Source organism: Prionailurus bengalensis, chromosome A1 (assembly GCF_016509475.1).
Source record: "Prionailurus bengalensis isolate Pbe53 chromosome A1, Fcat_Pben_1.1_paternal_pri, whole genome shotgun sequence".
Lineage (NCBI taxonomy): Eukaryota > Metazoa > Chordata > Mammalia > Carnivora > Felidae > Prionailurus > Prionailurus bengalensis.
The window spans coordinates 119,214,191-119,235,766 of NC_057343.1; the positions used below are offsets into that span (position 1 = coordinate 119,214,191).

The following is a 21,576-nucleotide window of genomic DNA, read 5'->3' on the forward strand; positions in this document are numbered from 1 at the left end:
ACTTAGCATTAACTTCATGTTGTGAGAATGCCTCCAGTTTCTCTCACTGTGTGGACAGTACTTGTCTTTTCTACTTGTGCGCACATTTGTAGGAAGTTACGAGTTCTTGGACGGCTGGGTCATGCATGGTTTTGTTTGCAATATAATGGAGAACATAAATGGATAGTACCTGGTCCATAGTATGTGTTACATAATTCCTTGTTGAATGAGTGAAGCTGTGAGCAGATCAAGGATAGCAATATGGTTGGGTGGCATGTTGGGTGTAGCTGGGTCATTTTTGTTAAGTTTGTAGCTACAGGACCCTTCCTCATCTTGGAGATCATGACGGTAGGTAGCATGTTTAGGGGAAATTCTTTTTTTTTTTTTTTTAAACTGCTTAATTGGCATACAAAAACTGCGTATGTTAAATTGTACAAATTGACAAATTCTGACATCTGTATACACCTGTGAAGCCATCTGCACAGCATTAGGGGACTCCTTAATGCCTATGTCACAAGTGTTTTCTTTCTCTGTGGCTGATAAACCACTTTACCCTTCGGCCGTGCATGTGGCTGGCTGCTTCACAAGGATGGCGGTGGGGGTGTGCTGCATTTGTCCTTGTCACAGCATTCCTTTCTAGTCATCATGTGCACTTTTATGTTCTTGCCATGGAATTTGAGATGATGACTGTGTGTGTGTGTCTTTGAGTGTCTGTCTGCAGCAGGTTGCATGCTGGTGAGTGCAAGGACTCTTGTCAGTTTAGTTCAGTGTGGTATTTACATTGCCTCCTATAGTCCCCACCTCATAGGAGGCACTCAGTGGAGAGGTGAAAAGGTTCGTTCATTTACCCCGTTGCCAGAATAGATACACAGCACTGTTGGGCCTGAAATGGGAGCACGAAGGATCGAGTTCCCAGAGACTCAAAGTTGTTTTTGCCTTCATCAGAGGAAATCAAAGACAAGAAAGGCCTCTTAGGGTCTGAATTACTTCATTCCTGATGTGACAATAAGGAAACCCTAGAGATGCAGGGAATCTGCCATGACACAAACCAGACCCCAAAATGAGGTACAAGGGGACATTGTCTGTCATTGCGAGGATGAGTCTTCCATGCAACTGTTCCATGCAGTGTTCTATGTAGATATTACAGGGTGCTTTAAGTATGCTGCTAGAAGGACCCCCAGGTCTTTTTTTTTTCCTCTCTCAAGCTTGTGATACACCCCTCCCTTCCTCCCGCTTCCCTCTCCCTCTTCCCCCACTGCGTCATCAATGACAATGAAAATTTGAGAGTCAGCTCTGATTACCTCAGAGAAAAGTCTCTTAGGTGCTAAAAGAAGCAGCACAAAAATAATAATTAAAAATGACACAACTAGGTAGCGTTCTGTGGTGTGCATTTTGGCAAGAGGCAACATTTTAGAGCAGTAAATACTCTCTGTGGTAGAGAAGAACCAGCAAAGCACGCTTTTCAAACCCCCACTACATCAAGTAAGGGAAAGGTGGGAAACGAGAGAGCGTATTTGTGTGGGTGAGGCTGATTTTCTACTAAATGTTTACAGGAGAGGTGGATGCCAGATTGATTTTGAGCTACTGTTTCAGGAGCTGGGAGGCAGCTAGTTGGTTTGTGATAAAATGTGATTGTTCTAGAGGTACCACTTAAGAGGAGGCAGCTTTTGCACTTTGAAGTTGTATTTTGTGCACGTCTCATCCCAGGTGCTCTGCTCCCTACATCGTCTTTCATCCTTCTATCTGTCCGTCACCATTGACTCCCTGTGAGGTACCAGGCAATGTATCCATACATATTTCTGTCTATTCATCCATCCGTGGGTCCACCTATCCTATTATTGACTGATTGTTATGTACACCTACCTTGCCTACCTACCTATCTACCTCTTCACCTGCCCTCCCTCCCTTCTTCCATTCCCTGCCCCCCCCCCCCCCCCCCCCCCCCCCCCCCCCCCCCCCCCCCCCCCGTTTATTGATAGCCTATTACGTGGCAGGTTCTGTTGTAGGTCCTAGGAACCCAGAGTAGGGAACAATTTAGCAGAAGAGCCAGGCTTGTGAACAAGAGTGTCCTATTGTTTTTCAGCTTCGATGTGAGGTTATTAGCGACTGATGCCCTTCACCGTTTGCAATGCTGTGAAGATACTTGGTCTGCCTTTTGCTTACCTTTGTCTTCTCACTGATAAGTATATCAGGCACATGGGTAGTCAACATAGAGTTTTGTTTTGTTTTTTTAAAACGAATAATGGAATCGATGAGTGATCTGTATAGTGTGGGACATGCTTTAACATGAGTATAATTAAAGCTGTGGGAAGTCACACAGAAGACCGTTACTATCTGGGCCAAGTAAGGAAGAATGCGGGATGTCTGTGAATGCCATTAACCCTACATACGCTCATGCACTCAGTGGCATTGTTTGAGCTGCTCCTCGTGCTGAGCTGTGGACGTTCGTGGGCTGTGATAGGGTATGGGACTGACCTGGTCTCTGCCTATACTGAGCACATGTGGAAAGTGCCTGGAGGGGGAGAGCCAGGTAACTCAGAGCACGGTGGGGCCAGCTTGGACTGGTGCAGGGGCGAGGGGGGCAGCATGTGGGAAGCCGCACTAGGAAGGGTTCCCTGGAGCAATCCATGTGCTGGCAGGGTCCGGCAGGGTGGAGGCAGGTCTTTGAGGGCGCTGATCTGGGAAAGAAGCTGGATGGCCTGGATGTGGAGAGCAGCTCTCAAAGAGGCTAGGGCCAGGCCGTGTCCAGTATCTCAACAGCAAGTATTCCTTTTTGTGTGGTTGCAGAACGCTTTAGATTTTGGTAGCAGTGTGGCTTAACGACTCAGGCTTCCTATGAAAGGAGGTATATTAGCCACCTGTGGCTGCCATCACAAATTGCCACAAACTGGGTGGCTTAAAATAACACCTCTGCTAGGGAAGAGGTGCTTTCTCTGCCTCTTGGTAGTTTTGGTGGCCCTGGCAGCCCTTGGTGTTCCTTGGCTTGTAGTTGATGACTCTAGTCTCTGCCTCCTCCTCCTTCCCTGTGTGTCTTTGTTCTCTCCTCCTCCTCTCAGAAGGACACTAGTCTTTGGATTTAGGCCCCATTTTATTCCAGTATGACAAAATCTTAAGTAATTACATCTGCAAAGACCCCATTTCCAAATAAGCTCACATTCTGAGGTCCAGGCAGATAAGAAAGGGGGACATGTTTCAGCCCACCACAGGAGGGGATGCTGAAGTTGGTGGAACAGTGCTGGGAGGCTCCCCACGGGTGGGTTTTTTCACTCCTCCTGGCATTTGGGTTGACAGCAGACCGCAGACCTGGTTGTGGGGAGGGCGGGCCAGCTGTGGCTTTGGATTCCAGTGTCTGGCGAGGGCTCGAAGGTACAGGGTTCTTTCTTTAGGTGCTTAAACAAAGCTGTGCGGCGGTGGGAGGTGGCCCTTGTCATGTTTTCGCCGGTCGCGTCCACCCTGTCCTTCCTGCAGCGAGCGAGAGACATCAGGGTTTCTTCCTGACAGCCCCTGGAGCACCTTGAGAGAGGAGGAAGTGGCCATGAGAATAAACTGGCCACAATAATTAATGACCCAAGCCAACAATGGTCTAGGGTTTTTCCACGGTCCTTCTTTTCTCTGGGAATAGTTTCCTGCTGCCTTCTTGCAGGCCTGTTGCCAGGGACTTTCCAGGTCTACGGGACGTAGTTTTCCTTTTCTTTCTTGTTTCTCTGCTTTCTCAGGTTTGGTGTCAGTGCTTCTTCCACTTCCCTGGTACTTAAATTACTCAACACTGTCTTCCTCTAACAGTGGTTTTTAAACCTCCTGTGATTTCCAATCTGGGAATTTGATTTCCAGAGCTAATTTCCACATTTGATTCCCGGAATTTCTGATTTTGTTGAGTCTGGACTGATGTGATTCAGGTGAATTCCAAATGCCAAAGTGAGAAACCTCTCCCCCAAAAGATAGGTTTTTGTGTGTGGGTTTTTTTCCCTCTAGTGATACCTAGGGCATTAGAAAGGATGATTTCTGCATTTACATGATGCTAATTGGCACACTTTGTCATCAGATTATGTATTTAAAATTCTAGATATGCTGTCTAGATATACAAATGCAAATTCCTTGCTTGTCATTTGCCTGTAGGCAAAATGATTTTTTTTTTAATGTTTTTATTTTTGAGACAGAGTGCAAGTGAGGGAGCGGCAGAGAGAGGGGAACAGGGCGCGAAGCGGGCTCTGTGCTGACAGCAGTGAACCTGATGTAGGCCTCTCTGTAAAAAGGGGACTGTAGTGTTTGTCATTCTCCTGACTGAACTCTTAAAAGAGTCACCTGCCTATTAGTATTCATTTATTGATTTGAAAACATTACATGCCAGAACTGCAATGAGTGCCCTTTTCTGTATAAAACAGACACTGGCTGTTGCCTGCCTGTGTTTATAATCTCATCAGGTAGTACACATTAAGCAGTTACCAGAATTAAAGGAAATTAGCTATCATGTGAAGGGATGGGAAGGGAAATTCTAGAGAGCAGTGAGAGTTTACCACTGGGAGTGGGTGGAGGATGAGAGAAGGCCACTTCCTGGAGGAAGTGACCCTTCAAGTGGAATCTGAAAGGTGGAGAGGCTTGGGGGAACACTGTGGTCTCTGATCAGGGCTCGCGGGTACAGGATTCCCTCCTGGGAGGAAGGAACACATTGTACCAGGCTTTGTGGCTAGCATGGTCCTCTCACATCAGAGGATCTGAGTGGGCCAGTGGGGTTGGAGCACTGAGGGCAGGCGAGGCTAGCAGGGTGTGCAGATAAGACACGTTTTGTAGGCCTTGGGTGGATTTTGAAATGAAAAGGAAGAGTTGCAGTCTGGGAGGGTGTGGAGGGGGCAGTGACAAGATCACAATCTGCTTTTTGGAAAGGCCATCTTGGGCCAGCTGAGTTACAGGTCATCTGGAGTCCAGTTAGGAGTCCAGACCACAGGTGTGCTGGCATGGGCTTGGTGATACAGCACGAATGGAGGTCTTCCTCAGGGTACCAGTGGAGGAAGTGAGAAAGTAAATGGGGGTAGAAAAGGAATCCCAGGTGTTCCTATGTCCAGGACTAGCTACTTATCCTGTGGGCCCTTATTCGTAAAACACAAATAAGAACTGTTAAAGATATTAACAGTATAAAGCCTTTCTTTTATGGTCTCTTTGTTGATTTGTGGTGTTTTCATTTGCTTTTTTTAAAAAATAAAAATTCGGGGCACCTGGCTGGCTCAGTTGGCTGGCTCAGTTGGTGTATGCCTCTTGATCTTGGGGTTCCAGCTCCACTTTGGGTGTAGAGATTAGTTAGAAGTAAAAAAAAAAAAAACCCAAAATAAAAAATTTACTGAATTTTAACTGTATTGTGTAATGCCAATTTTTAATGTAAGAATAAGATAAACTGATGTGCATGTGGAATCACTGAAATCATGCCATCCATATTATGTAGCTCAGATGCACATTAATTTTGTTTTTACTAGAACATTGGAGACACTGTTCAAGGTAACTCAACTTTGTGTGTCGATGTCTTTTTGCAGATAGTTTTTTTTTTTTTGAGGTATGATTGACTTATAACATTGGTTTCAGGTGTACACCATGATTTGATATTTGTATGTATTGTGAAATGATCACCGCAATAAGTCTAATTAACATCTGTCCCCATACATAGTTACAATTTTTTTCTTTGTGTTAAGAACTTATAAAATGTATTCTCTTAGCAACTTTGAAGTATGGAATACAGTATGTTTTTAAACTTTTTTTTTAATGTTTATTTTTACTTAGAGCGAGCAAGCAGGGGAGGGGCAGAGAGAGAGGGGGAGAGAGAATCCCAAGCAGGCTCTGTGCAGAGCCCAATGCGGAGCTTGATCCCACGATCCATGAGATTGTGATTTGAGCCAAGATCCAGTCAGACATTCAAGTGGCCAAGCCACCCAGGCACCCCTAGAATACGGTATTATTACACGTAGTTACTGTTACATTACATCCCGTGACTTATTTTATAATGGGAAATTTGTACCTTTTGACTACCTTCATCTATTTTGCCCACTCCTACCCCTGACTCTAACAATCACCAATCTCCTTTTTACTGTGACCTTCTTTTTTCAGTTTTTTTTTTAATGTTTATTTATTTTTGAGAGAGAGGAGGGAGATCGAGTGTGAGTGGGGGAGAGGCAGAGAGAGAGGGAGACACAGAATCTGAAGCAGGCTCCAGGCTCTGAGCTGTCAGCACAGAGCCCGATGTGGTGCTCAACCTTGCAAACCACAAGATCATGACCTGAGCCGAAGTTGGATGCTTAACTGACTGAGCCACCTAGGCGTCCCCCCGCCCACCTTTTTTTGTTTTGTTTAAGATTCTGTGTATAAGTGAGATGATATGTTGTTTGTCTTTCTTTGATTATTTCCATTAGCGTAATGCCCTCACAGTCCATCCATGTTGTCACAAATGGCAGGATTTCATTTTTTTCATGGCTGAATAATACTCCACCATATATATACACACCTCATTTTCTTCATTCATCCATGGATAGACACTTAGGTTGTTTTCATGTGTTGGCTGTTGTAAACAGTGCAGCAGTGAACCTGGGGATATATTTATCTTTTCAAATTAGGGGGTTATTTTCCTTCAGGTGAATATTTAGAAGTGGACTTGCTGGATCCTATGGTAGTTGTATTTTTAATTTTTTGAGGAACTTCATAGTGTCTTACATCGTGGTTGCACATGTTTACATTCCCACTGACAGTGTGCAAGCGTTCTCTTTTTTTCCACATCCTTGCCAACACTTGTTTTAATTTGCATTTTCCTGGCGATTGGTGATGTTGAGCACCTTTTCATGTACCTGTTGACCTTCTGTATATCTTTGGAAAAATGTCTTTTCAAATCCTCTGCCCCATTTTAATTGGATTTTTTTCTGCTGTTACATGAGTACTTTATATATTTTGGGTATTAGCCTCATATATGATTTGCAAATATTGTGTCCCATTCAGTGGGTTGCCTTTTCATTTTGTTGATGGTTTCCTTTGTTGTACCAAAACTTCTTAATTTGATGTAGTCCCACTTTTTAATTTTTACTTTTGTTGCCTTTGCTTTTGGTGTCAGAACCAGAGAATCCTTACCAAGATTGATGTGAAGGAGATTTCCTTGTAGGAGTTGCATGGTTTCAGATCTTATTTAATCTGTTTTGAGTTAATTTTTGTGTGTAGTGTAAGGTAGTGGTCTGGTTTCATTCTCAATGTGGCAGTTCAGTTTTCCCAACACCGTTTATTGAAGCCTTTTTCCCCCTTTGTATAGTTTTCATTGCTTTGGCATAAATTGATCTACCATCTACGTGTGGGTTTATTTCTGGGCTCTCTCTTCTGTTCCATTGATCTGTGCATCTGTTTTAATACCAATACCATACTGTTTTAATTATAATAGCTTTGTATTATAGTTTGACATTAGAGCACGATGCCACCAGTTTTTTTCTAACTCAAGATTACTTTGGCTCTTTGGAATCTTCTGTGGTTCCATACACATTTTAAGATAGCTTGTTGTATTTCTGTGAAAAATGCCCTAGTTCAGCTGTCCCCACCCCCCACCCCCCCACCCAGACTTAATACACGTTCTTTGAACACTTTCTACCTTTGTCTCACTGATGAGTAAGGAAGGACCACAAGGGCAAGGGACTGTGGGTTTGCTCCATCCTTCCCTGTGCTGTGTCTTTATGGTCAGGGTTAGGTGGCTGACTTAACCAGGGAAATAACATGAGTAAGAAAGACAGGGCCCCTCAGTCATTCATGTTTCTTCAATTGCCTTATTTTTGCATTTGGCAGGTTTTGGTCTGGAAAGAAAACGTGGCCTTTCGGGGCTGTCAGTGCTCCCGCTTACTCAGTTACAGACAGAACATGCTCAGCTGGTACTTGGCTTTAGTCTCGCTCAGCTTGCAGACATTGTGGGTCCACAAGAGTTCTGTGCTCATGGGCCATCGCAAACACCATGTGCTCATACGGGGCTGCAGGGGACCCCGGTGGACATGCCTGCCACCATGTTGGAGATCTCAGCTCTGCTTATCCCACCAGACTTCAGTTACAAAATATAAGTACAAAGATACATTTTTAACTAATGTCAAGATGGTGGTAGGATAGCCTTAAGCTAAGTGGACCTTCTGAGTGTGGGCTCCTGTGTGACCACATGGGTTGTGTGTCCATGAAGTGGTAGTCCTGTCAGCTGCCTGTGAGCCTTGTATCATGGATTCACTTGGGTCTGTGCCAGGTTGACTGTTAGCAGGCTTAGAGGAGATGAACTGGGCAGGTCCTGTATTGGCAGCCCCATTCTAGGCCTGTGGGCCAAGAGTGCTTGGCTTGCCAGGCGCTGAAGGCAGCTGTCACTTCTTTGGGAAGCATGGTTTCCGGATGGGTTTCTAGGCAGTCATTACCAGGGCCGTTCATCAGCTCCAGTGCCATAAGCGAGGGGTGTACAAATCAGGCCTTAAACAGAGCTGCCTTCCTAGGTGCTTGTGGAATAAGAGACATGATTGAGAACTTTTTTGGAAAGAGGCCAAGGGTTCAGAATTTGTGATTTTTTTTTTTTTTAATTTTTTTTTTCAACATTTATTTATTTTTGGGACAGAGAGAGACAGAGCATGAACGGGGGAGGAGCAGAGAGAGAGGGAGACACAGAATGGGAAACAGGCTCCAGGCTCTGAGCCATCAGCCCAGAGCCCGACGCGGGGCTCGAACTCACGGACCGCGAGATCGTGACCTGGTTGAAGTCGGACGCTTAACCGACTGCGCCACCCAGGCGCCCCTGTGATTTTTGTTTTTAATTGAACTCTGGTGTTACCTCCTCCCACCTCTACTGTCACTTACATTTCTTCCTCTGGAGGCCATAATTGCCTGCTTTGGGAACATTTGTAAGCCTGTTGTCAGGAACTAGAAGTTCGGGCTGGCTCCTTGCAGCTCAACCTTTGTAATCAGGAGAGGTTCCATTATTGGTGCCTCGTGCTAGATGTTCTGAGGGTTTAGATGATAGCCGTTCTCTAACTTCAGCATGCGAAAAAACCACCTGCGAGCCTAGATTCCTGGACCCCGGCCCCCCAAATTTGAGGTGGCTGGGGTGTGCTCCCGAGGCAAGTCTACAACAGGTGATGCTGAGTGTATTGGAGAAACCCTAATCTTGGTCTGTCAAGTCCTGTGATGGTATGGAGTTAAGAGGGTTCTCTGAGAACTACCTGAAGCATGATTTCTTTTTTTTTTTTTTAGTAATTTTTAATGTTTATTTTTGAGAGAGAGAGTGAGAGAGAGCAAACTTGTGCACCCGTGAGAGGTGGGGGTGGGGCAGAGAGAGGGGTGCAGAGGATCCAAAGTGGGCTCCATGCATACAGCAGCGATCCTGATACGGGACTCAGAGTCGTGAACCCCGAGCTCATGACCTGAGCTGAAGTCGGTTACTCAACCTACTGAGCCACCCAAGTGCCCCTGAAGCACAATTTCTTATCTGACTGGGCAGAGCTGGGGAGGAGACAGTGTTAGGTAAGGAGGCAGCATGGCAGGGAACCTGGACTTTTCTTGGGAACCTGTGTGGCGGGCAATTGTTGCCCACCTGGACCTCCCTGCCTGGTCCCGGGAGCACAGCCTCGGCCAGGTGCAGCAGGAATGTGGCTCATTGAACGCAGGATAAAAGAAAGTGAAACTAATTTTGGGGGATGTTACTAGGTGTGGCTCTGTTCAGAAACGCTGTGTGCTTTTGTTTTCTTTTTTTTTTTCTTCAGGAAATGTTAATTTAATCCGCAGGGAGACAGGCAAATTTTCCTTTTCAAATGGATCTTCGGTGCTGGGGAGCTGCTGCACTGCTCCCTGTGGTATTATTGGGCAAGAGTGAGCTGTGCCCGGTCATTAGCTGGGTTCCATTTAGATCATCATAATGCTCGGAGGTCAGCAGGATGAGGGGGGCGTAAACATAGGTGGTAGGAGGCCAAGTGACTGTCGTCTGATTTTTACACAGAAATAAGTCAGCCTGACATTTTGGTTAGTACGTTCTTGGGTAATACTGTCTACTATTAATATCTATTGTTTTTTGAGTGCTGGCTGCAGGCCTGCTGCTGAGCACTTCCGAGCATCATCTCTTTACTCACAGAAATCCCTGGAGGCAGCTTTCCTCCCCCGCTCACCTCCATTTCAGGCAGGTGGAAAAGAGTACAGAGGCCTTCTAGATGGCTGAGGTGGGATTTTGAGTTGACTCATTATTCTAGCACTTACCCTTTATCTGAGGCTTACTTGGCTGGTGGAAGGCCTCTCTTTACTCCCAGTGCCTTGTCTTGCCTTGACTACCCTCAAATTCATCTCAGCTGTTGATGAGAGCAGCCAGAGGTGGATCTGAACTTGGTCATCTTCTCCAGGTTCTGCTGTGGGGCTTTCTTAGTAACAGAAGTTGTTGTTTACATTTGAATGCAAGTCAAGCCCTGATTCTTTGGGCTGGGTTTTTGGTTTGCTTTTTCTCTTTTTGTCCTTTGCTAGAAAAGGATCAGGGGTTATAGGGAAGTGACGGGCCTTGGATTCCCTTTTCCTGCTTTTCAAGTGAGACTCTTGCTGCATGAATGTGTTCAGAGCAACTGTGATTGCAGACGCTGGAAGGGGCAGACCTGGGTTTTCCCTTCACGATTCCAGTTCTAATCTCAAGACCTTGGAACAGGAGCATCTGAATCCCGGATGACCTGTGGGGAATTGGGCTTGGAAATCCATTATCAACCCGGATTAACCATTTTGCAGGTCTCCCCTTTTTCATTAAAAAGCCTCACAGCCCCTTTGGTAGATCACTCTTTTCTGAGGTGGCAGTATTTATTCTCCTTTTATTATATGCATGAAGAAAGGCACAGAAAGAGGACACAGTGCCGTTCTCAATAACCTGGTGGAAGTGGTGGCACTCAGATCTGTCCAAGTTCTGGATTCCCACTTGGGTGCCTGGGCCTCGTCTCTGTGGACCTGGACAGGCAGGGCAGCTCTGGTCCAGTTCTCATCTCCGTTTTTCTGGCTCCCTGTCCTTCTTTCATTTTATTGGCAAGACACCCCTCACCAACCCCCCCCCTTTTTTTTTTCTTAAAAACCTCTTCCAAGAAAGTCTGGCTTTTGCTCTAAGTTTACGACCATAAATTTTGAGATGGTACACGTCACCCTCTTAATCTAATTGAGCCACCACATCATTGTGAAGACATCATTTTATTTGGGGGTATTAGTTGCTATGGTTATTTGCTGAGACTAACAGAGTCTGTGTTCTCTCCATTGGAGTTTTGGAAACTGTGATCTGAGAATGACAGAGGTGTGCCTCCCTGTAGGGATAGCCAGTGTATACCCTGGCCATTAAAATAATTTTTTAAAGGCACAGAAAAAAGAGTTGGGGTGGAATTTCAGAGCTGGAATTTTTTAAAGCTAGAAGGGGCCTTAAAGATGACTGGTCATCCTTCTGGTTTTCAAAAGAGTTCTTTAAGGCTAAGGTGTTAATTTACCTTCCTGAGGTTCATATGCGTTGTTCCTGGGTGAACAAGGACGCAGCCCATTTCTGACTTTTATCCTAGCATCTCTTTGTTTTGTGCAACAGTTGAAGTCCTTTCAAGGAATCCTTTCTTGCAGTATGTACTGAGGTCCTGGATATTCTAGGTGCTGGGCTGGAAGTTAGAAAGACACCGTGTTGTTTACTTTTAGGGTTTCTCGTGGAAATCCCCATCCTTGCCTCATAGAGTATGGAGCCTGGACCAGCAACGTCGGTATCACCTGGAAACATGTTCAAAATGCAGACTCCCAGGCCTACTGAATCACACTCAGCATTTTAACAAGATCACTCTGTCTTTGAGTGCACGTTAAAGGCTGAGAAGCTCTCCTCTAAGATGGTAGGACATTGTAGAAGCAAAAGCTAGTAAGTCTTGAGGCCCAAGCCAGGATCAGTTGCCCTCCCTTAGACCGTTTGTCAGCTCTGTGTTGAGCATAATAGTAATGCAGTGGTGTTGAGCTTGAGGAAGCTCAGCATTCTCTGCCTGAGTTCAGGCTCTGCACCATCTGGACCCTCTGGTCCTTAAGTTCTATTGTGACCTGCTCTGTAGTTGCTGCCTGAGAAACTGTTTGGGCTGAGGCCCGAGAGTGGTGGGGCATGCTCACACTGGCTCCTGCAATGCAGTTCGTTCTGGGCACCTTCTCCGGAAGCCAGGCACTTCAGGCCCGTGCATCCTGTAAAGCCCACTTATCGTGGCTGTCCTGTTAGCATTCTGATTCCGTTCTACCTGGTACTGGCCTCCTCCCCCATTCAGTGGACAAGAAGGATTTCAGGATACCACTCTTAGCCTCAGTGCATTTAAGAGGTACCTCTTGAGCTTAGTAAATTTTGCAGGAAGCCCTGCACACCACCTTGAGTTACTGTTCAGATAAAATACAGCATGCTCTAGTCCAGGGTTTTTTTCTTTCCTTTTGTCTGCAGCAGATAAAAAGAAATTTTAATTTGGTAGTTATGTTAGACTTTTCTAAGCATCTGAGGAAAACCTTTAAGGACTCCAATGTATTTTTAGTAGCCTGATCATTAGGAGGAGGTGACAGGTTTACTGCACTACCCACAGTGGAGTGTTCCTGTGAAACCTTTCCTAAGCTAAAATAGGATAAAATGAAGAAGCAGTTACTATTAACTTAGGTGGGAAAACTCTAGTGCATCCCCAAGGCCCCCAAAATAACCTCTCTTAACGCTTTTCTGATACTTCAGGACACATCTTGTTAATGGTGCACAAAATAAACCAAGATGAGGTGCAGAAGCTCACAGACACAGTTCAAAGCTGTGGCCACTCTAGTGCTCCGTGCGCACAGCTCACTGCAAAACAAACACTGAGTGCTATTTTCGCTTTCCATGGAGAAGCAAAAAAACTCTCTGGATTTCTTTGGGTTAGCGAAAGTAAGCACGGATGCCGATAGGTTGTTAAAGTGAAGTGGCATAACTCGAACTTTAGAAAAACAGGGGATGCCTGTATTTGATAAATTAATGCGGCAAAAATTCCTTAATTCTTTAGCTAAGATGCTCCTTTTGTTGATCCCCTTGTCTCTAACCTGTGCTCAGCTTGTGCTTGTGGGAAGGAAAGAACCAGCATCCAAGGGCAACCCTGTGCTCTGCTCTTCGAATGTTGTTTTTCCTTCATTTTTAAAAAAAATTTTTAATGTTTATTTTTGAGAGACAGAGACATGGCACGAGTGGGGGAGGGGCAGAGAGAGAGGGAGACACAGAATCTGAAGGAGGTTCCAGGCTCTGAGCTGTCAGCACAGAGCCCGACGCGGGGCTCGAACCCACGAGCTGTGAGATCATGACCTGGGCTGAAGTCGGATGCTCAGCCAACTGAGCCACCCAGGCACCCCTTCCCTTCATTTTTAATTCCCACAGCAGCCCTGTCAGGTACTTGTTCCCCTCATAGTGACATCAACTGTCAGAAAGGTTGAGTAATTTATGCCATCATAGAGCTGTTAATAGGCACATCTAGGGTTTGAATCCATGTTTGTGGATTCCATGCACTTCATACTCTTGTGAATTGCCCTTGACTGTGTGTATGTGTGTGTGTGTGTGTGTGAGAGAGAGAGAGAGAGAGAGAGAGAGTGTGTGAGACATTTATATTTGAAGTCTATGGAAATACCCTTTCTTTTTTGCTCTTACACACTTGATCAGTCCCTCTTAAAATGGGTTTCTTTGTTTAACCAAGCAAATCACCATTGTTTTCCTTGAGGGATTTTTCCTGTGCTGACCTGCTGTCTTGGAAGGTCTTGGGGCTTTATGTGAACATAATTGTTCTGAATCCAGTACCTCTGTGTCCTTGTTCTGCTTTGTGTCAGGGCTGAGGGATTCACATTTGAGGCTGGGCTCTTTGGGGCTTGACTTTTTATCCTAGGTCTAATGCTGACTTAATCATTTAACATACTGATCCTTGATTAGCAGATGTTTATTAAGTGCCTGTTATATGACATTAAACTGGTCTGAAATTTCTTTGTACAAGATCAAGTGGTAGTACTTAAACTCGATGCTCCTAGTAGCTCATGTAGCACTTCAGAAATACAAATGTGTTTGTATACATCGTTGTATATAATTACATGTATATGGTGATGATGCTACTGATGAGTCACAATCAGTTCTCAACTTGGAGTTTTTGGTAGGGAGTAGAGTTCCTCTGAATCCCTCATTCTCTCCTTATCATCTGACTGCCCAGTGGTCTGTGCACCCAATGTCATGGTTGAGAGGTGTCATCTGTCACCTAGTCATTCCCTAAGGAGAAAGCCCCTTGACTGTGGTTGTACACTCTTGGCAGTGAAGCAGGATGGGAAGTCAGAGTAGAGGTCCCAAAGCTGAGTTCTGGGCCAGCTCCTCAATGAAAGTTGTAACCAATGTTTGTTGACCTTGTCTCTCTTTATAAAAATATGGTTTCCATTTCTTGAGGGATGAAGTCTGAATTCCTTAGCTTGGCATTCCAGTCCTTCCATGTTTGGATTCTAATCTCTCTTCCTAGTCTTGGCTTCTGTCCATGAGGCTGAACTGCCTGCTGTGTCTCCCTGGGTCCTCTTTGCTTCCTGTTGCTACTTCTAGAATACCTTCCCATGCCTGCTTACCGTGCCGTGTACCTCCTTTCATTTCTAAATAATACTGGACTCATGAACTTTTAAGGCTCTCTTCAAAAGCTACTCCCTGTTCTTTTTTCCTGGGAGGACTCCTCCAATGGCCCCACCTGGAGTAATAGCCTGATTGCACATCTGTAGCTGTTTTTCTCCTCCTACTCTGACTGCTGTAGCATGTTCTCCCTTAATTTGCAAGTTCATGTACAGCCGTCCTTCTCCCACACCCCCTTCCCCCAACGGCGGATATGTTCCAAGATCCCAGTGGATGTCTGAAACCACAGATAGTGCAGAAACCTATATAGACTGTTTTTATTTTCTGCACTTAAACTGCACATACATACTAATGATCAAGTTAGATTTATAGATTAGGCACAGTGAGATGTTTGCAACAATAATTAAAAGTACAACAGAGCAATTATCACAGTATACTGTAATAAAAGTTAAGTGAATGTGGTCTCTGTCTCAAAAACATTTTACCGTATTCACCCTTCTTGGGATGATGTGAAATGATAAAATGCCTACGTGATGAGATGAGGTGAATGAGGTAGGCACTGTGACGCAGTGTAGTGTTAGGCTCCTACTGACTGTGTGATGTTAAGTCAGAGGAAGAGTCATCTGTTCTAGATTGGGGTTGATTGCAGTGACTGAAAGCACAGGTACATCTGTTCACAGATGAGGTCCTTCTAACTTGCAGTCTCCTAAAGGGTATGGAATGTATATGTATCACTTTTAGAATTTGAATACACTGATGCCAGATTCTCAAATATTAGAGTCAGTTACACCTTGGAGTATTGTAGCTGAGAGGTTAGGAGTCAGAAGGACCAGGTTTCTCACACTACCACACGTTGGCTATGTGACCATGGCACATGATTTAATCTCTGAATCTGTTGCCCCATCTGCAAAATGGGACTCATAATTCCTACCTGTAGGATTATTGTAAGGATGAAATGAGTTAAAGTAATCAGTAGGTACATATAGTAAGTACCCAGTAAGTGAAGGCATCATATATTTACACTTACTGTGATGGAGGTAAAGGCGAGGTTGGAGCACCAAATTAATCTAAAAAGGATGTTTCCATGTAAATGGAATTGGAAATCTTGTCTAGGAAGTGGTGAAGCCCCTTTCCTTCTATTGAATTTCATTTTTATTTTATTTTACTTTATTTTGAGAGAGCAGCGTGTTCATGCATGCAAGGGGGTGGGAGTGGGGAAGGTCCACAGGGAGAGGGAGGGAGAATCTTAAGCAGGGTCCACACCCAGCGCAGAGCCCAACTAGGGCTTGATACCATGACTGTGAGACCATGACCTGAACCTAAATCAAGAGTTGGGTGCTCAATCGACTGAGCCACCCAAGCGCCCCAGAATTTCATTTTTAAAATAACTCCAAGAATTTCATTAGCCTTAGTGCTCTGTTTGGAGAAACAAATTCTCCAGAGTCAGGGTTGGCTATGTCCTCATTTAGGTAACAGAATTTTAGGGAAATGGCCTCAGGAAAAGCACGCAAATGTATTATCAGAATGCACATGATGTGACATGTGGTGGTTGATGTGGCTGGTGGGCATATCATCCTTTAGTGACATGAGTGGTTTTCTGAGTCTGCTCCAACCAGATTGGAAAAATGGAAGAGACATACTGGTGGTGACTTCATCCTTCTAGCCCTTCCCCTCCATGTCTCAGGCTTGAATGGATAAGAAGAACGCAGGTCCTCTGCGTGTTTTGGGGCATTTCTTCCCCCGTGGAGGCCAGCGCTTCTCCCCGCATTGCTGATTGAGTGTCTACTGGATATTTCCCTTCTTGGGTGGGTGTCTTCATCAGCAGGGCATGGTCTGTGCCCAGCACTACTTGTCAGGCTTTGTCATTTCTCCTTGGGTTATTAACACCTCTTCTCTGATATTGTCCACCGCCACCTAGTGGCCACAGGTAAGACTGCATCACAGAAACTAGATGAATGCTGTTGAGTGTGTTTTGTTCTACTGTAAGATTTGAATACCATCTCTCTTTTTGCTCCTGAAGTGCAGGGTTTCAGGCTGTAGAATGGTACCTCACAAAGGAACATGGTTGGTTTTCTTATAGTTAAGCAATGGCAGTAGGTTTAAAATGCCACATGCAGACTGGGAAATGCCTCTCTTCAGGCAGTTGCTGATTGGATGTGTTTTCCACTTGCCCAGGTATGGGGAAGGAGAGAAGGGTCTCCAGAACCCTTTCTTCATCTGTTTTAGCTCCAGGCTTGGGGAAAGGCTGGGGCTGAAGGGGCACACATGGCTGTGGCCCACACCTGGCATGTTTGTAGCTCATTGTTCCTGGTCTCTTGGTTTAGAGAAGGTTTTTGCCTCATGTCCTTGCTGGTGTTTCTGCAGCTCTGTGGGAATCTTCTTCAACAGAGAAGATGAGGGGAAGTGGTTCTATGTTAAGTAAGCATATTCCTATATATGCAAACTTCAGGCCGGCTTAACGAAGTTTGACGTTTATCCTATTATGTATCTAATCTTATTTTCACTTGTGAAGTATACAACTGAGAATTTCACCTTTGATGAGTGCAGGGAACTAATGGAGTGTCCAACTTCCCCTCCCCCTTTGTTCTTGCTGTGACACCTGCTTTCAGCCAGGTGATGTGCTAGGTTCTGAGGTTGTCCTGGTGAGCATGAAGTGAGGGGATCCTCACCCTGAAGGAATTTACTAGTTGGGGAGATACTAATCAGAGAGTCACCTGAACAATATAAAATTACTATGAAAAAACAGGTGCATAGGACTTAGGGTGAAGGTACGGTGGGGTTTGGTCTGGTTACAGAAGTCAGGGCAGGGTTCTTGGAGGACTAAACTTTTCAGTTGAGGGCTGCAGGGATGAGTAGGGAGTTCCAGGAACTGGCAGAACCCAGAGAGGAAGTTGGGGGCCCAGGCCTTGCAAGGCTGGGAAGGATTTGCAAGATTTTGGGAAGGACTTTGGTCTTGGGTTTTAGAACTCTGGGAACCCATTGCAGGATTCACTATTGGAGCTGTCATGACTGGAGAGAGAACTGATTGGAGGGACAAAAGTGAGTGTGGGGGACTAGAGCAGAGGCATTTGTAGTTACCCGGGAAAATGGTGGCATTTGATGTAGACGTTTGTGAATGGTGACGGGGAGGAGTGTATAGAACAGACATGCTTAGGAGGTGAAACGGACACACTTGGGAAAGACACTGTGCTGCCAGGGATGACACGTGGGTGTGTGACTTTGACTTGTGTGGCAGGACAGATGGTGGTGCCCTTTGCCAAACTGGTGACACAGGAAGAGGCCCTTAGTTGGAGCGTAGGAGAGGAGAGAGAGTTTGATTTGGAGAGTGGGAAGTTTACCTGATAATGTGAGTTGTGGGCAAAGCTGCCATCCTGAGGACTCATGTCCAGCTGTCAACCCTGTTATTTGGGGAACTCATACCCACCTGTGTGTCCTCTCAATTGGGGATCTCGCATGTTCCATCTGTAAGACACCTTCTGTTGCTGTGCCCGGCCAGATCAGTCCAGCCTGTCTTAAGGGCCCCTTGTTCGGCCTTGTCTTAGGCACTTAATATGCATTTGCCAGGGAGCCACTCATGCATAGTTCTGGAATCATTCCAAATACAAGGCAATCAGGCATAGAGAGTAAATGTAATTGGTTTTCAGAGAAGGGAGAGGTTAGGTAGGCCTGGGGACTTTGGTGTTTGCACTTTAAGCAGCCAAGAGGCCAGTCTTGTCACAAATACTTACCGTGGCAGTTGGACTTCATTAACAGTAATCCGTTTCCAAATCCTGGGAGATGTGATTGAGGAGCAAAAATTTTATGGGTACTTATATACAGTTCTGGTAACTGGAGGTCAAAGAAGGGTGACAGATGCCCTGAAAGAAATATAATTCTACAATTACCTTGAGTCCTTCATTATGTGTGTGTACACATTATGTATTTGTGTGTGCGCCTGTGTATTAAGTTTTACCCAAGGGGAAAATGGAAATGGCTTGACTTATGGTACTAATGGTAAAACTTGTGTAAATTAAGGTAGATCCTAACTTAAAAAATTATCAACCTTCTTTTACTGAAAAAAGAATTATAGTTAGGTTAAATTGTCTTAAAACTGTGCAGGTTAGTAACTGGGGAGGCAGAGAGCATGGCTTCTCCAGGATGAGAAGGGCTCTTCTCTCTGGTCCCCTAGTAAGCAGACATCTTTGGGAGCCGTCTTTCAAGGCCTGGACTTCTAGCTGTTTCTGTGTCCCTTAGCTGCCTGGTCTCACTGAGGTGGAGGCAACTCAATTCTATAAGGCAAATACTTGTCCTCCCCAGCAGCTGCCAGTTATAACTTTTCTCTGCTCTGGCCGGCATTCTGCCTTTCTAGCAACAGATCTTTCTGCAGAGTAAATATTACTGACTTTTGCGCCTCGCTGTATCTTGGACTGAACATGAAACACTGGGGTTCTATGAGCAGGGTGTCATGAAGCTTGGCATGCACTCAACATCAGTACCAGCCTCTCTTGCTTCTCTGCTCTTCTTAGTGGAATGTGCACATTAGATTCTTGTTGCCTCAGAGTGAAGTCTCCAGAAATAAATCTCTCTGCAGCTACATGTCAAAGGTGATCGTCTGCATAAGATGCCATCAGTCGTTCTGGGTTGTAGACAAGAAGCACTGTGTTTTAGGTGTTCTTTTTGGTGTCCTCTCTGTTGTCCCCAGTAACAGTAGGGGTTTTATGTTAACAGGGTGAGGCATCATGGTGTATATGTGCTACAAAGATCTTAGCACGCACAAGCTTAGAGAGACCAAGATCCCCACCTTAGAGCTCTTTGCTGTTACGTCACTCTTTTAACTTACCTGAGTTCTCAACATCATGTAGTCAGGCTTCGCTTCCCTGGGTTCTGTCATTGCACGATTCGCTTAGTAGGGAACAATAGCCCAGCCTTGCCTAGAACTGAAGCTTACGGCGTACAGAGTGCCTGTGCAGTGCGCCTCCCTGGGGCTCCTGATAAGCTGGTGGGTTAGGTGGAGCCGACAGCTTCTGTCAGATAAGGGACTATGAAGTTAGGCCTAGCCCAGAGTTACCTGTCTAGGAAATAGTGGAGCTGAAATTTGAGCCCAGGAGCTAGGTAAGATTGGGGTGAGGGCAAGAGGCTGATCAGCCTACAACCAGGACCCCGAGCGAGAAAGCCTCAAGGGGAGATTCTCCAAAGAAAGCTTGAGCTACTGTTGCAAAGACTAGGGAGTATGCTGAATAAACAAAACACCAGGTGTTTCCCTGCACTTTGACCGAAAGATATGTCTCTTAGGCACAAATCCTTCAGGCCCAATGGTGACTTCCTTTTCAGATTCCAGTAATTGGGATTTTTTTTAGTGTACCTAACTGTGCTCACTGGTCTGTAACCTGTATTGCCTCAGGAGCAGTACTCATTACCTAATTCTTCCATCAGCGAGAGACGCGTCCTTACCAGCTCTGTGGGTGTCCCATGTGGCTTCTCAGGTTTGTGTTGTGGCAGGGTGTGCTGTGTGTCACTCGACAATGAAATAAGGTTACTTTCTGGTCAGAAGCTAACAGACCCTGCTATAGCTTAGATGGGTCCTCCTGTGAAAAAGGCCCCACAAAGGCCCTGTTGTGCATTATTAGCTGCTCCTTGATCCTCATTGGTAGCTGCCCCTGATGGCACAGCTTCTCAGGTGCGTGTTGGGCGGTTTCCCAAGCCTGGCTTACATTTCGGCTTATTTCCACTTTGTTTAGATGCTTCTCCAGTTTGAGTCTTTCTTGCCTCCTGGGAGGCACAGAGGATTGCTAGGTGGATAGAGGAGCTATTCTGTTCTTACTCTTTGCGCAGGCCTTTCTTTGTGAATTCTGTTCTGGAGAACATTCTAATTACGGTGCGACTGAGCACAGCCATGTCCACGTTCTTGGCATGATACTCTTCGGCCTTCCTGGGGGGCTTTGTCTTCTGTTTTGAAAGATGATTCTGCCTTTTTCTCATCCTGCCTGCCTGTGGCCTCGTGTCTTTGCTCCCCACAGCGTTCTGACTTTGAGATGCATCTGTTTCTTTCCTGACTTGCCAGGGAGTGATTGGCGTTCTTAGGGGTATCCTCAGCTTGGGTCTGCCAGGTTTAACAGATGCCCGATTCCTCTGCTGGCAGCTCTGCACTTTTTGCCAAAGACCATTCCATTAAAGTGACTGGACCAGGGAGAGACTGGAGACTATTGGCTGTTGGCTCTTGTGTTCTCCTTCTCCACTTCAAGTGTTGTCTTCTTTTGGTGTAGAGCTGAGGGCCTTCCTTGCACAAGCCGCAGCTGTCTTGGGATTCGTGTCACCGGAGCCCATGGGAGGATGGTCTCAGAGCAGGAGCTCCTGCTGTCCAGGTGGTCAAAGCCTGAGCCCCAGACCTGAGAAGAGCCCGACTGCTCAGCCAGCCTCTTGTACTTACTTCTAGCGCTTGGAATAAGCTCTGGGATTGGCGAGCTGCACACCGGTGGTGGAGTTTATGTACTGCCCTCCACGTGCACACAGTATTCACGCACTGAGCAGGATGCACTGGCAGGTACACCAGGGAAACCAGCAAAACCAAAAGATGGAGGAAAAAACAACCACCCATGACCCCTAACTTGAAGGAACAGGTCCAGGAACTAAACAAGACAAGGATGCTTTTATTCCATTAGGTGATGTTGGTCTGTGAAGCCAGAGCCGTCCCAGCCTCCTCCCCGTATCTCATTAAAGCCAGTCCGTGTTGCCAGTTGTGCCTCATATTTCCCTCCTCTGGGAATTTGAACATAATACCATTTCCCCTTCAATAAGGGAAACATCTATGAGGGTCATTTGAATGATTAGCCTAATGTGCAGGAAGGCTGCCTGTGGAATTAAGTTAAGCGCATTTGGACTGAGCAGCTGTGTCTGTCAGGCCACTTAAAGGTACCTGGGTGCTTTTATACCCTTAACAGAAGCTGAGGGTTCAGGAGGGATCATTGGCTTTTGATACTGTCTTAAATGGAAGCTTATTTTTTAAATTTGACAAGGATTTCCAAGAGCTTTCTTTACAGAGAACA

The 21,576-nt window shown here is 45.6% G+C and overlaps 1 protein-coding gene across 5 annotated transcripts in view; it reads left to right on the forward strand.

Annotated features, from left to right (window-relative positions):
• ARHGAP26 (Rho GTPase activating protein 26) overlaps positions 1–21,576 on the forward strand; it is a 427,015-nt gene that overhangs the window by 82,672 nt on the left and 322,767 nt on the right. The gene's annotated exons all lie outside the window — the stretch shown is intronic.